We start from the raw sequence: 15185 nt of genomic DNA, 5'->3' as shown, positions 1-15185 counted from the left end.
TCTCTCTCTCTCTCTCTCTCTCTCTCTCTCTCTCTCTCTCTCTCTCTCTCTCTCTCCCTCTCTCTCCTCCCTCCCTCTCCTCAATCTCCTCCCTCCCTCCGTCTCTCTCTCTCTTTCTCTCTCCCCCTCTCTCTCTCCCTCTCTATCTACCCCCTCTCTCTCTCTCTCTCTCTCCTCCCTCCCTCCCCCCTCTCTCTCTCTCCCCCTCTTTCTCCTCTCTCCCTCCCTCTCTCTACCCCCTCTCTCTCCTCCCTCCCTCTCTCTCTCTCTTTCTCTCTCCCCCTCTCTCTCTCCCTCTCTCTCTCTTTCTCCACTCTCTCTCTCCTCTCTCTCCCTCCCTCTCTCTACCCCCTCTCTCTTGCTCTCCTCTCTCCCTCCCTCTCTCTACCCCCCTCTCTCTCTCCTCTCTCCCTCTCTCTCCTCCTCCCTCCCTCTCTCTCTTTCTCTCTCCCCTCTGTCTTTCCCTCTCTCTCCCTCTCTCTCCTCTCTCCCTCCCTCTCTCTACCCCCTCTCTCTCTCCTCTCCCTCTCTCTCTCCTCTCTCCCTCTCTCTCCTCCTCCCTCCCCCTCTCTCTCTTCCCCTCTCTCCTCTCTCCCTCCCTCTCTCTACCCCCCTCTCTCTCTCCTCTCCCTCTTCTCTCTCTCCTCTCCCTCTCTCTCTCTTTCTCTCTCCCCTCTCTCTCTCCCTCTCTCTCTCTCCCCCTCTCTCCTCTCTCCCTCCCACCTTCCCTCTCTCTCCCTCTCTCCTCTCTCCCTCCCTCCTCTCTCTCTCTCTCTCTCTCCCTCTCCCTCTCTCTCTCTCTCTCTCTCTCTCTCTCTCTCTCTCTCTCTCTCACACACACACACACACACACACACACACACACACACACACACACACAAAACCGGCACTGTGACTCATATCTGATACGTGGGTGGTGAATTCTTAAAACACAGCCACATAAAAAGTGTGATTCATTCAAAAACTAGGCTACAGTCACCGGACTAAGAACGAGACTGGTGTTCGCCAAATAGCTAATACGCACAGGAACGCAGCTAAGTTACTAAATTATTGTGCTAGGAGGCAGCTACGTGATTTTAAAAAAAAAATGGATTTGAAGTTTTTTTCGTGTTTGCTGCTTTCTCTCGTCGCTCTCGCCTCAGCCCAGCACTCAGACGGTAAGAACTTTTTTTTTTTTTACTTCTGAGTCGTGCGAAAGAATTGCGGCGGTGTTCAATGGAGCGTGTCAAAAGGGTCGCTGTTAAGGGTTGTTGTTAATTTAACGCAATTTCCTAACCCCGTACACGAAAAAGCCCGTCAACTTCACCTTTACCAGACCTCTCTGTGCTTTACAATACTTCCCTATGCTTTACCAGACCTCTCTGTGCTTTACAATGCTTCCCTATGCTTTACCAGACCTCTCTGTGCTTTACAATGCTTCCCTATGCTTTACCAGACCTCTCTGTGCTTTACAATGCTTCCCTATGCTTTACCAGACCTCTCTGTGCTTTACAATGCTTCCCTATGCTTTACCACACCTCTCTGTGCTTTACAATGCTTCCCTATGCTTTACCAGACCTCTCTGTGCTTTACAATGCTTCCCTATGCTTTACCAGACCTCTCTGTGCTTTACAATGCTTCCCTATGCTTTACCAGACCTCTCTGTGCTTTACAATGCTTCCCTATGCTTTACCAGACCTCTCTGTGCTTTACAATGCTTCCCTATGCTTTACTAGACCTCTCTGTGCTTTACAATGCTTCCCTGTGCTTTACCAGACCTCTCTGTGCTTTACAATGCTTCACCAGACCTCTCTGTGCTTTACATTGCTTCCCTATGCTTTATTAGACCTCTCTGTGCTTTACAATGCTTCCCTATGCTTTACCAGACCTCTCTGTGCTTTACAATGCTTCACTATGCTTTACCATGCTTTTGCTGGGCTGTGTTACACTTTGCTCTGCTTTTACTGTGGGGAAACTTTTCTAAGGGTTATCTAGAGTGGTATATATGTGTGGGGATGTACACAGCGCAAGATTAATGATAACTAAAATCAGGAAGCAGATATAAGAGATTGATTTCTTTGAAGTGTATTAACACAGGTAATAACACACACAAATATTGTTTTAATATTATTTTTTTTGTCAGACGCCTGCTTTAATCCCAGACGACTCACACAGGCGTCACAGGGCAGCACAGAGTTACAATGCAAGCTTCATATTTAAACACAGTGGAGTTCACAGCAAGGGCTAAATCACAATACTGCTAGAATACAATATGAACTAGGATGCAGCCAGTTAGGAGCACAGCAAGTTGTATCTACAATGACAAAGTGCAAGGATAGCGCATCAGCTGAGGGTCCAGTAACGTGGTGCTGAGATCAGGCAAGTCCTAAATTATATAACATTTTTTCACCAGCCTCACCCCATTGCAGCTGCCCTATACTTGTGCTACCATCGCCCCTCAGTGTAATACAGAACCATTATTGCCATTGCAGTGCCACTGTCTGTCTGCATTGGTGGAGAGTGCAAGCTTCAATTGAAACTGAATTTTCAGCTTTTCTTTCTGAGTTGAAACAGATGGGACGGAAATGACGGGTTGGCGGCGGGGGGGGGGGGGGGGGGGGGGGACCGGTTGTGGTCACATGTCTGTAATCTACAGCTGCATTGAGTTTCCTAAGAAGCAGGATCTGGAAGTCATAAGCCTTGACTGAAGCACGCTGGTCTTGCCTCACTCGCTGTAAACTCACTCCCCCCCCGTATCCCCTTAGGGTTTCTCGAAAATGCTTCTATTAATTCTGTATTTTACACTCGAAATTAAAAAAAGAGAGATAAATGTTGCTGACGCACAGAGATAAGCCAGTAATTTAGGGTTAATAGCGTCTTTATTGTGTCTGATGATAACGATTAAGCTGCAAAACGCGTAGCTCCCGATTAGAGTTTGCAACGCTTTATCGGGACGCCTTTTTTTATTTTGGTCTCTAAATGAAAAGAAAAATTATTCAATGACATCCCGTCATGCATGAAATTCCTAAACAAAATGAAATCTCTGTTTTTCAACACAAAAGGACAAATAATGAAATCCTGTCTTATCTTATCGCCAGAGAGGGTGTGCAATTCAATATGTCAACAAGGGAACATTATTCAGCAGCTTTCATTGGACTCTATGAAGCTGAGGGAGTTCATTCTATATAGAGGGGGTGCAATTCAATATGTTAACAAGGGAACATTATTCAGCAGCTTTCATTGGACTCTATGAAGCTGAGAGAGTTCATTCTATATAGAGGGTGTGCAATTCAATATGTTAACAAGGGAACATTATTCAGCAGCTTTCATTGGACTCTATGAAGCTGAGGGAGTTCATTCTATATAGAGGGGGTGCAATTCAATATGTTAACAAGGGAACATTATTCAGCAGCTTTCATTGGACTCTATGAAGCTGAGGGAGTTCATTCTATATAGTGGGTGTGCAATTCAATATGTTAACAAGGGAACATTATTCAGCAGCTTTCATTGGACTCTATGAAGCTGAGGGAGTTCATTCTATATAGAGGGGGTGCAATTCAATATGTTAACAAGGGAACATTATTCAGCAGCTTTCATTGGACTCTATGAAGCTGAGGGAGTTCATTCTATATAGAGGGTGTGCAATTCAATATGTTAACAAGGGAACATTATTCAGCAGCTTTCATTGGACTCTATGAAGCTGAGGGAGTTCATTCTATATAGTGGGTGTGCAATTCAATATGTTAACAAGGGAACATTATTCAGCAGCTTTCATTGGACTCTATGAAGCTGAGGGAGTTCATTCTATATAGAGGGGGTGCAATTCAATATGTTAACAAGGGAACATTATTCAGCAGCTTTCATTGGACTCTATGAAGCTGAGGGAGTTCATTCTATATAGAGGGTGTGCAATTCAATATGTTAACAAGGGAACATTATTCAGCAGCTTTCATTGGACTCTATGAAGCTGAGGGAGTTCATTCTATATAGTGGGTGTGCAATTCAATATGTTAACAAGGGAACATTATTCAGCAGCTTTCATTGGACTCTATGAAGCTGAGGGAGTTCATTCTATATAGAGGGGGTGCAATTCAATATGTTAACAAGGGAACATTATTCAGCAGCTTTCATTGGACTCTATGAAGCTGAGGGAGTTCATTCTATATAGAGGGTGTGCAATTCAATATGTTAACAAGGGAACATTATTCAGCAGCTTTCATTGGACTCTATGAAGCTGAGGGAGTTCATTCTATATAGAGGGGGTGCAATTCAATATGTTAACAAGGGAACATTATTCAGCAGCTTTCATTGGACTCTATGAAGCTGAGGGAGTTCATTCTATATAGAGGGGGTGCAATTCAATATGTTAACAAGGGAACATTATTCAGCAGCTTTCATTGGACTCTATGAAGCTGAGGGAGTTCATTCTATATAGAGGGTGTGCAATTCAATATGTTAACAAGGGAACATTATTCAGCAGCTTTCATTAGACTCTATGAAGCTGAGGGAGTTCATTCTATATAGAGGGGGTGCAATTCAATATGTTAACAAGGGAACATTATTCAGCAGCTTTCATTGGACACTATGAAGCTGAGGGAGATCATTCTACAGGGTGATGATGCAAAACTTGTGGCCAGAGCTATTTAATTGTAATATCCAAATAATTTTTTGGAAGTATTTGTGGGTTAGTGAATTTATCCAAAATATGTTTTGAACTAAGTGGAAGCAGTGTGGAGTCGTGGTTAGGGCTCTGGACTCTTGACCGGAGGGTCGTGGGTTCAATCCCAGGTGGGGGGGACACTGCTGCTGTACCCTTGAGCAAGGTACTTTACCTAGATTGCTCCAGTAAAAACCCAACTGTATAAATGGGTAATTGTATGTAAAAATAATGTGATATCTTGTAACAATTGTAAGTCGCCCTGGATAAGGGTGTCTGCTAAGAAATAAATAATAATAATAGTAGCTTTATATAGAGTGGACCACCATCACAAAAAGCTTTGCAAGACGCACTAACAAGAAGAAAATTCATAATATTGTATGCCAAAGGCCTAATAATATGTTTGATATAAAATCTACATCAAAGGGTTTGTGATATTGTGAGCTGGGGGTAAAAACACACAGAAAAAAAAAATTAAAAATGTGTTCTTTTTGTTTTGTTTTGTTTTCTATTAGGTCAGAAATGCAAACGAGGTGAATTCTGGAACACGGATGCTAGTGAATGTATAGAATGTGATATATGTAAAACTCACCCGAAGACACCATACTGTGAAACATGTAAGAGCTAATGTTTGTTTGTAAGTGCGATTTATACAAGTTTCCCACAGCAAAGTGTAATAAAACACAGTGAAAGCACAGGAGGTAAGCATTGTAAAGCACAGAGAGGTGTGGTAAAGCATAGGGAAGCATTGTAAAGCACAGAGAGGTCTGGTAAAGCATAGGGAAGCATTGTAAAGCACAGAGAGGTCTGGTAAAGCATAGGGAAGCATTGTAAAGCACAGAGAGGTCTGGTAAAGCATAGGGAAGCATTGTAAAGCACAGAGAGGTCTGGTAAAGCATAGGGAAGCATTGCAAAGCACAGAGAGGTGTGGTAAAGCATAGGGAAGCATTGTGAAGCACAGAGAGGTCTGGTAAAGCATAGGGAAGCATTGTAAAGCGCAGAGAGGTCTGGTAAAGCATAGGGAAGCATTGTAAAGCACAGAGAGGTCTGGTAAAGCATAGGGAAGCATTGTAAAGCACAGAGAGGTCTGGTAAAGCATAGGGAAGCATTGTAAAACACAGAGAGGTGTGGTAAAGCATAGGGGAGCATTGTAAAGCACAGAGAGGTCTGGTAAAGCATAGGGGAGCATTGTAAAGCACAGAGAGGTCTGGTAAAGCATAGGGAAGCATTGTAAAGCACAGAGAGGTCTGGTAAAGCATAGGGAAGCATTGTAAAGCACAGAGAGGTCTGGTAAAGCATAGGGAAGCACTGTAAAGCACAGAGAGGTCTGGTAAAGCATAGGGAAGCATTGTAAAGCACAGAGAGGTCTGGTAAAGCATAGGGAAGCACTGTAAAGCACAGAGAGGTATTTCTGATATCAAAATTAAAGGTATGATTTTTGATGTTTGGTTAAAAAGAGATGTTCGAATTACCAAGGGTTTCAAATTTGGCAGAAAAACGAGGGTAACAAATTGATGAAAAGCCTTTCTTTCTTTCTAAATATCTTCCCCGAATAGATATTCGCTTCTGTTTAAAACACATGCCAAAATTTAAATTAAATACATTTTAAATACTGTTTAATTATTCTTACCTAACTGTATATCATTTTTAAATGTTGTACACGTGCTTTCCGCGTTAGTACAGCAGTTAAACATAATATTTACACTGTAAACATCTCTGTAGTTTGACAGCGAAAATTCGACATTTATTGTTACAGAAAAAAATATTGTAAATTATCACAGAACATTTCAGTCTGCGTTGCGTTGTGGGATGTTTGTCTGTAGTTACCACACGGGACTGTGGGACTTTACTGTTAAAATGTTTTTTGTTGTGTTTTATACAAAACCTTATAATATAGTTTTTGAAAATATCGATTTCTCTCCTCAGGCGACTGGGTGGAAAACTCCGACTTTGACGTCTGGATGGTCGTAGCTCTAGTCAGCCTGTCTCTCATCGTCGTCATAGCGACCGCGGTGCTCGGTGTTTACGTGCAGCAGTGGCGGGAAAATAGAAGCGCGTCTCTTAGCGGTGAGTGATCAGAGAAACGGATAACTAGAAATTATGGTTACCACGTGGCTCCAGATTAACCGGACGCTGTGAGACAGAACGGGATTTCAAACTTGCCCCTAAATTGAAGTAAATAAAGGTGTAAATGAACCATCCTTAGCTACAATTAATAAGGGTGCTTAAATACCCGCATGCGCGTCAAATAATTGTATTATACCAAGAATGAATTGCAGCCAGTCGCTATTTTTTTCTGTTTGTTAAAATTCAATCGCCCATATTATTCTGCAAATATAATCGCATCATCATCTCGTTGCTCTATCGATAAATTAGCTATTCGTTGATTAAGATCTGATCAGAAGCAGCTGATCAGTGTGAATGATCCACCACAGCAGGATTAATCTCAGCAAAGGTGGAGATCATTTATACGTGAATTACTTTCAATTTAGGGGGAATTTTGAAATCCCGGTGTGTCTCAAAGCGTCCGGTTAATCTGGAGCCATATGGTAACCCTACTAGAAATATATCATTCAAACTGAATCGATTTAGCGTTTGTAAATAAATCTGGGCTTTTTTTTCACGGTGAAAATGACTTACTTCATGGTCTAAAAATATAATATTTCAGGATTAAACATACTATTTATCAAAGCAGAAAAAATAGAAAAAAGTGAACATTTTTTTTATATGGTAAAACAAATGTTCTTAAATATTTATACACATACCTGAGGAACAGTAAATGCTAAATTGAAGAATATTTTTGTGTTTGTTTTGATGTCCATTTTTTTAAAAGACATTCTGTTTTCAACAGCAGTGAATTATCAAACAAAATGTACCTGAATGTACTATATGTATTGATACTAAAGTGTATGGTCGGTCCTTTTTCTTGGCAGAACCTATTGAAGAGACTGCTGGCCCGTTGTATCCAGGACCATAGACAACACCAAGCAGGTAAAGTCGCGATAGTGATCCTTCTGTCGCAGATTAATAAGAAATCAGGCGCCGACAGCTATGAAATCTGCGTAGCTTCACTCCGACCATACAGCAAATGTTGAAATGTATTTTTTTTAAAAACCATATCCGACCCTATGCCATTTCAGGTCGCAGAGAGACGCGTGAGAAAAGGTTGTAGGACTTTTCCTAAATAAATAAATAAATAAATAAATAAATAAATAAATAAATAAATGACCTGTAAAGACCTGTCGCAACTAAGTCGGTCGGAGACCCTCGACTCCGACCAGAACGTCGGAGTCTGAAGTGTGAATCAACCTTATTTTATTCGAGAATTGAACACACTTTTTTTATTTTTAAATTATTATTATTATTATTATTATTATTATTATTATTATTATTATTATTATTATTATTTTAGGTCCATAAGTGACAGAAGTACTGGGCGCGTTAAGTAAGTGAGCCGCTCAGAAAGCACACTGAGCAGATTTAAATACTACACGAGAGCGCTGAGTGACTTTTAAAAATGGTGAATAATAATTATTTGCTTGTTTGTGTTTCTGAGGTGATGGTAGATAAAACGGCCCCGTGTGAAGTTACTGTCCCCGGCTGTACCTCGCTGAGTTTGGCGCTCTGTTTGGACTGAACCTCATATCTGGCTGTGTTTAATACCGTTAATACCGACGTTAATAACGAGAATTATGAATAATATTAATACTACAAGCCTAATAATAATACATTAATAACTATAAAACATTTTTAAAAAATGATACAAATTCGAAAACAACAATTTTTACCAGTTGATTATTTTACTGAGCCGCTCACTTACTTAACGCGCCCTCTGTATATAGGCAGAAAGACGGCCCGCGCGCTGCACTGGCCAGTTTAAAAAATGTTCTGCGTTCTTTCGAACACACGGAACGTTCTCTGCTCAGCCGTTACTTGTCCTCGAGAGCACACCGTGACCCGGTGCGGTTTGTCTTCATAATAGCGAGTGTAAAGATAGCGTAAGGAAATATTTTTTTATTTTTATTATTATTATTTTTTTTTTCAAACAACATTGTTGGAATTAAAAACTGATTCAAATCTTAAACTAAGTCAGTACTCTCTGAGCTGGGCCGTTTTCCGTTTTTTTTTCTTCTCCTCAAGCCGTCCGCCCAGCGGCAGTGGAAAGACCTTATTCATATTAAGATCCGTTTTTTAATTTGGCAGCTTGTGTATGTATGTGTTGTGGGGGATGTGGGGAGGGTGGGGGGTCCATATTGTTAAAAATAACCCCGACTCCGAGCTTATTCAAGACGTGTTGAAATAATGCGCTACGCACTGAATCTCCTTTCCTGTTTATCAAAGGGAAAACGAGAGCGAGGCTCGGGCATGCCAGAACATTCTGGAGCGATGACGTGACAGACTCCACTCTTTGTCTGCCCAAGAAACGCAATACCAGTGTAACCGAATATACCAGTGTAACCGAATATTGCCCTCCCCTCATTATTAAAATATTTATTTAGCAGTGTGTGAACTATGCATCAGCTGCAGAGTCACTTACAACAACGTCTCACCCGAAAAACGGAGCACAAGCGACTTGTTCAGGGTCAAACACAGTGAATAAACCGGGATTTGAACCCGGGACCTTCTGGTGACAAGCCTCTTTTATTTTAACCACTGGACCACACAGCCTCCCTTTCCAAAGCCTCACCGTCCAAGCTCTTAAACATCACCAGCATTCTTCAGCCGGTGAGATCACCCAGTCAGATTTTATAGAGAGTTAATTTAAACAAAGCCTTGTGTTTTTAACCGCCCACGGAGACCCTGTTGTTAATAGCAGGAATACGGTTTCAAAAACTTAAAAGCAAGGCAACTTCCTCTCGGAATTAAATCTCTCCAGGGACCGAAACCACACAGCGTCAGCAGGAAATACAGAACAAAGCGAGAGTGAATGTTTCCTGATGTTGCCTCGTTATCCTAATCTGCCGTGTTTAAAAATAAAAAATAAAAAAATAAATAAATAACTTGTAAACAATTAACCAGTTCGTTTCAAGAGTTTATTTATTTATTTATTTATTTATATACTTATTTTTTTTCAGACATTCTGAGCGGCATTTTTTTCGGTCTAAAAATAGGTATGTCAAAGATATTTCACGATTTACACCGTAATATTTTTAAAAATCTGAACATTTTTTTACAAATGGGACCCCACCTCGATATTTAAATGCTCTCTTGAAAAAAAAAAAAAAAACAGTAAAGACTAATGTTTTTTTTTTTTTTTCTTTTCATGTCCACATTTTTGTCATCAAACTTAACAAAAATAACAACAGACACTTGAAATGTCCCCTTCTTGTACTGCTTGAGTTATTTAGAGTAAACCGAGTGAAAACAGCGTTTTAATTGTAATGGCAATTTCAGCTGTCACTGTAACTAATACAGTTTTAAGCCTACACAGCTAATCGGTACAGCCCTGGCTAGGACTACAGCTCCCAGCATGCCCCAGTGCCCGCGGCAATGGTGAGGGATGCTGGGAGCTGTAGTTCTTTATGAACATAAGAAAGTTTCCAAACGAGAGGAGGCCCCATTCAGCCCATCTTGCTCGTTTGGGTGTTAGTAGCTTATTGATCCCAGAATCTCATCAAGCAGCTTCTTGAAGGATCCCAGGGTGTCAGCTTCAACAACATTACTGGGGAGTTGGTTCCAGACCCTCACAATTCTCTGTGTAAAAAAGTGCCTCCTATTTTCTGTTCTGAATGCCCCTTTATCTAATCTCCATTTGTGACCCCTGGTCCTTGTTTTTTCAGGTCTTGAAACACAAACAATGCTGCCTTCATTTCACTTTTAATTGTGATTATAATGCACCCCCCCCCTCCCTCTCCCCCTTCCCCCTCCCCCCTCCCCCCTCCCCTCGGTCTGTCCTCTCTAACAGTATATATATATATTTTTTTTGTTCCACAGAGACCCAGTCTAAAAACGCTGACAGGAATTTCAGACTGAAGAACACCAATGAAAGCCCGTCCCCTTTAAATATCTTCAATGGCGATGCAGACAGACAGACAGACAGACAGACAGACAGACAGCGGCACTGCATTCTATATGAGCAGCAGAAGTAACAGGTTGAGGCTGGGTAGCAGACCGAACCACAGGGTCGAACATTTGAATACAGAGCGATTCATCATTCACGCAACTGTGGCGGAACACAACAAAGTCTGCTTTTTTTTTTTTTTAAGCAGAATAATTAAAAAAAAACCAAGACCGTTGCGTGAATTCTGAATCGCTCTGTGCATCTCGTAATATCAATTGCCTTCAGGAAGCATTTATATCGGCAGGGTATTGACACAAATCCAGTCGGTTGAAGTGTGTGGATTTCTAAAATGACGAACCAAAAAAAGCCAGCCTCCCCTCACCTTTGCAATCGAGTACCAATCAATGGCGATTTAACTTCCAGACGCCCGTCCGGGAAGAGAATTATCTTCTCATCGGGGAGAGCTGACATTTGTACTGCCTTACAGAGAGCCGTAAACGGTTCAAGAAAAAGTCGATTTGAAATACTTTTTAAAGGCAATTACCAGTATGAATTTGGCCGGGTGCTCCAGCGGTTAGAGAAAAGGGGGTCTTGATACCAGGAGGTTCAAATCCCGGCTCAGCCACTGACTCCCTGCGTGCGTGCGTGCGTGCGTGCGTGCGTGCGTGTGTGCGTGTGACCCTAAGCAAGTCACTGAACCTCCTTGTGCTCCGTCCTTCGGATGAGACGTCAAACAAACAAGCTCCTATTGGAAGTGACTCTGCAGCAGCAGCAGCAGCAGTTGATGATGCAGAGTTCACCCCCCTAGTCTCTGGAAGTCGCTTTGGATAAGTCTGCTAAATGACCAATTAATAATAATAATAATAATAATAATAATAATAATAATAACTGAGTTTCTGTGTATGGTTTTTAATCAGTGTTTGCCACAGTACTGTACTGTGCTATCTCAGCACTATTATCAGAAGCAAATATCACAGGACAGTCCTTTGTGAAATGTCCTGGTAACACTGTGGTCTGTTGTGGGTCTGCTAGTTTGGGGATCTTTCAGGTAACCATGCTGGGGGGGGGGGCTGGTGGAGAATTACGTTCCCCCCCCCCCCCCCCCCCCCCCAAAACAGTCACTGTACTGTAGTTTGAGTTGTCGCAGAAAATGATTCAGACAGTCACATCTACCTGGAGGCATACAGCTGTAACGCAGATAGTTATCGAAACTAACGCTTATGTTTCTTTGGACCTCGTTCGACGTTTGAAGGGTTTTAAAAAAGTTTTATCTAGTAGAGTGCTCAATGATTTGGATGTCAGCGAGCTACCGCCCCCTGGAGGCCAAGCCCTGCAGGTGTCCGCTCTGAGCTCCCCTGGCCAGTAGGGGTCACTGCAGCGCGATGAGGAGAAACAGTCCTGGCTGGTTTTGTTTCTCTAACCCGCAGCCAATGCGACTCTCCCTTCAGAGTCCCTCAGTGAAGACTGGTGACTTCACACAGCCAGGAACCTGCGCTCCCCTGACTGTGCGACTCCCCCCCTGCACACCACGCGGCCGTGCCTTTACCAGGGGAGACCCTCGGGGACCCCTGCGCTCCACTGACTGTGTGACTCCCCCCTGCACGCCACGCAGTCGTGCCTTTACCAGGGGAGACCTTCGGGGACCCTGCGCTCCCCTGACTGTGCGACTCCCCCCTGCACACCACGCGGCCGTGCTTTTACCAGGGGAGACCCTCGGGGGACCCCTGCGCTCCCCTTGACTGTGCGACTCCCCCCCTGCACACCACGCAGCCGTGCCTTTACCAGGGGAGACCCTCGGGGACCCCTGCGCTCCCCTGACTGTGTGACTCCCCCCTGCATGCCACGCGGCCGTGCCTTTACCAGGGGAGACCCTCGGGGACCCCTGCGCTCCCCTGACTGTGTGACTCCCCCCTGCACGCCACGCGGCCGTGCCTTTACATCCTGGTGACATTTTTTGTTTTAAAGCACCAGAATCACTATAGGGCTGTGGAGAGTTTGAAACCTAACTGAGATATGTTTCTGGCGTCACTCTGCTGAAATAATTTATTATTTTTATTCTCAGCCACAAACGCTGCTAACTAGTGTAGACGCTGGCTGTAGATAAAAAACACACAAAAAAAAAAGTTAGTCATCAGGGGTTTGGGGTCAATTCATGCTTTTTCTCACAATTCCTTTTTAAAATCAATTTCCAGTTCCTATTCCTTTGAAGGAATCCGAATTGATATTTTAGTGACGTAATAATTACCATAATCAATTAATCGACTAACACAGAGTTTCCTACCCCTGTTTACTTAACCAGGCATCTTAATCAAACTGATCATTTGCTTAATTAAATTATCTTTGAGCTCTTACGCAGTTGCAAGTTCTCTATTTAATATTTTTATCAGTAACTTGAACCAAGCAACTGTTTAAGAGCAAATGAAAAAGATCTACATTAAAACTGCAATTCCTAGCAATTATGTTTCCTCTTTTAATTTTTCTTATGAGTATATTGAAAGAGAAAAAAATACCGCAGCTGTCTTTCACACCCTCCTTAATCTCGTTTAGAATCTCTTTGTACAGCGTTTTCGCTCGGCACATCCTGATTACTGAAAAAAAAATTAAACCAAACTCTGTGCTGACTCAATAGAGCTCACAAATTAATTAGACCCCTTTGTAATCGTCTTCAGCTCTTAATAAACAGTTTACAGATTTCAAGTTACTTAGAAAATGTTATGGCTGACTTGAAATCTGTTTATTAAGAGCTGAAAACAATTACAAAGGGGTCTAATTAAGCAAAAGATCAGTTCAGTGAAGGGTCTGGTGAAGTAATTGAGAGCTCAGTGGGACTGAAAACCAGCAGGGGGTCCCACAGGACCAGGGAAAGGAACCAGTGGACTCGTGGATGTTAGAATAATACCTTCTTCTAGTAGTATTTATTACAGATGTATTTCCTCCAGTGTTGCAGGGGGGACAGTTGACAATGGCGCACCAGCTGTGCAGCTCTGGCCAAAAGTTTTGCATCACCTAAAATTTTAGGATTGAGAAAAAAATATATATATATATACTTTTATTTCACATCCTGTAAGCAAAGAGAAACTACAACAATGATATTGCAAAAAACAAACAAAAAAAGAGTACCGGAAGCCATAATAGTAGTAAAGTAAGTGTTTCATGTTAGATTTCGAAATGTCACACTTTTTCCAATCAGTCTAAAGGGAACATTATTCAGCAGCTTTCATTGGACTCTATGAAGCTGAGGGAGTTCATTCTATATAGAGGGGGTGCAATTCAATATGTTAACAAGGGAACATTATTCAGCAGCTTTCATTGGACTCTATGAAGCTGAGGGAGTTCATTCTATATAGAGGGTGTGCAATTCAATATGTTAACAAGGGAACATTATTCAGCAGCTTTCATTGGACTCTATGAAGCTGAGGGAGTTCATTCTATATAGAGGGTGTGCAATTCAATATGTTAACAAGGGAACATTATTCAGCAGCTTTCATTGGACTCTATGAAGCTGAGTGAGTTCATTCTATATAGAGGGTGTGGAATTCAATATGTTAACAAGGGAACATTATTCAGCAGCTTTCATTGGACTCTATGAAGCTGAGGGAGTTCATTCTATATAGAGGGTGTGCAATTCAATATGTTAACAAGGGAACATTATTCAGCAGCTTTCATTGGACTCTATGAAGCTGAGGGAGTTCATTCTATATAGAGGGGGTGGAATTCAATATGTTAACAAGGGAACATTATTCAGCAGCTTTCATTGGACTCTAAGAAGCTGAGTGAGTTTGTTCTGTATAGAGGGTGGTGATGCTAAACTTTTAGCTGTAGCGTGTAAATCAAAGAGGTTTCTGATAAGGCTGTATAGAGCACTGGTACTAGAGAACGCACTTAGAAATTGTTCAGTACTAGTCATCACAGTATGTTTATACCATGCTGTGAATTGAGCACTGGGGTGGCCTTTGACTGCAATAAAGTCATTGGAGTCATTTTTTTTATTATTATTATTGTTTTTAAAATAATTTATTGTTTCTCTTGAAAAAAATGTCTTCCAATGTAAATAAGGTTTGTTGTCTTTCCTTTTTGTTATTTAATTGCAATAAATTTTGCACATTTTAAAATCTGCGGTCAGTTGTCATTTGTTTTGTTAATTAATTTAAAAAAAAAACCCCAAAAAACTCAGAAATAGTTTTTATTTTTGTGATTTATTTTGTGTTTTTGTTTTTTTGTGTGTGTCAGAGAATTGATGTCCCCCCCTCCCCCCAGAAACGAATATTCTTTCCCCCTAGGAACCAATATTCAGGAATATTGGTTCCCCTTATGAATATTTCCACCCTCTTATTTTTTTTGTAACAAAGTAATTTTTCTTTGTATATAAGTCTATATCCATGCATATTCAACTAAAACCTTAATTTTAAGACCACTTACCCTATCCCTAACCCTAATTCTAACTAACTCTCGCCCGCACCAACACCCTCACCCCCACCCTAGCCTTGTTCTAGTCCAGCTGTGCCCAGCCCTGGTCTCTGGAGAGCCACAATCCATCAGGTATCCTAG

General features: G+C 41.8%; 1 long non-coding RNA gene across 1 annotated transcript; it reads left to right on the top strand.

Annotated features, from left to right (window-relative positions):
- The first annotated feature begins 798 nt into the window (after positions 1–798).
- On the top strand, positions 799–14753 carry LOC117398327 (uncharacterized). Its single transcript, XR_004543901.3, has 5 exons — positions 799–1157; positions 5152–5253; positions 6563–6703; positions 7570–7627; positions 10571–14753. It is a non-coding gene; the product is annotated as an uncharacterized LOC117398327 (long non-coding RNA).
- Positions 14754–15185: the final 432 nt, after the last annotated feature.

Source organism: Acipenser ruthenus, chromosome 54, assembly GCF_902713425.1.
Source record: "Acipenser ruthenus chromosome 54, fAciRut3.2 maternal haplotype, whole genome shotgun sequence".
Classification (NCBI taxonomy): Eukaryota; Metazoa; Chordata; class Actinopteri; order Acipenseriformes; family Acipenseridae; genus Acipenser; species Acipenser ruthenus.
This window is presented reverse-complemented; position numbering and strand designations above follow the sequence as displayed.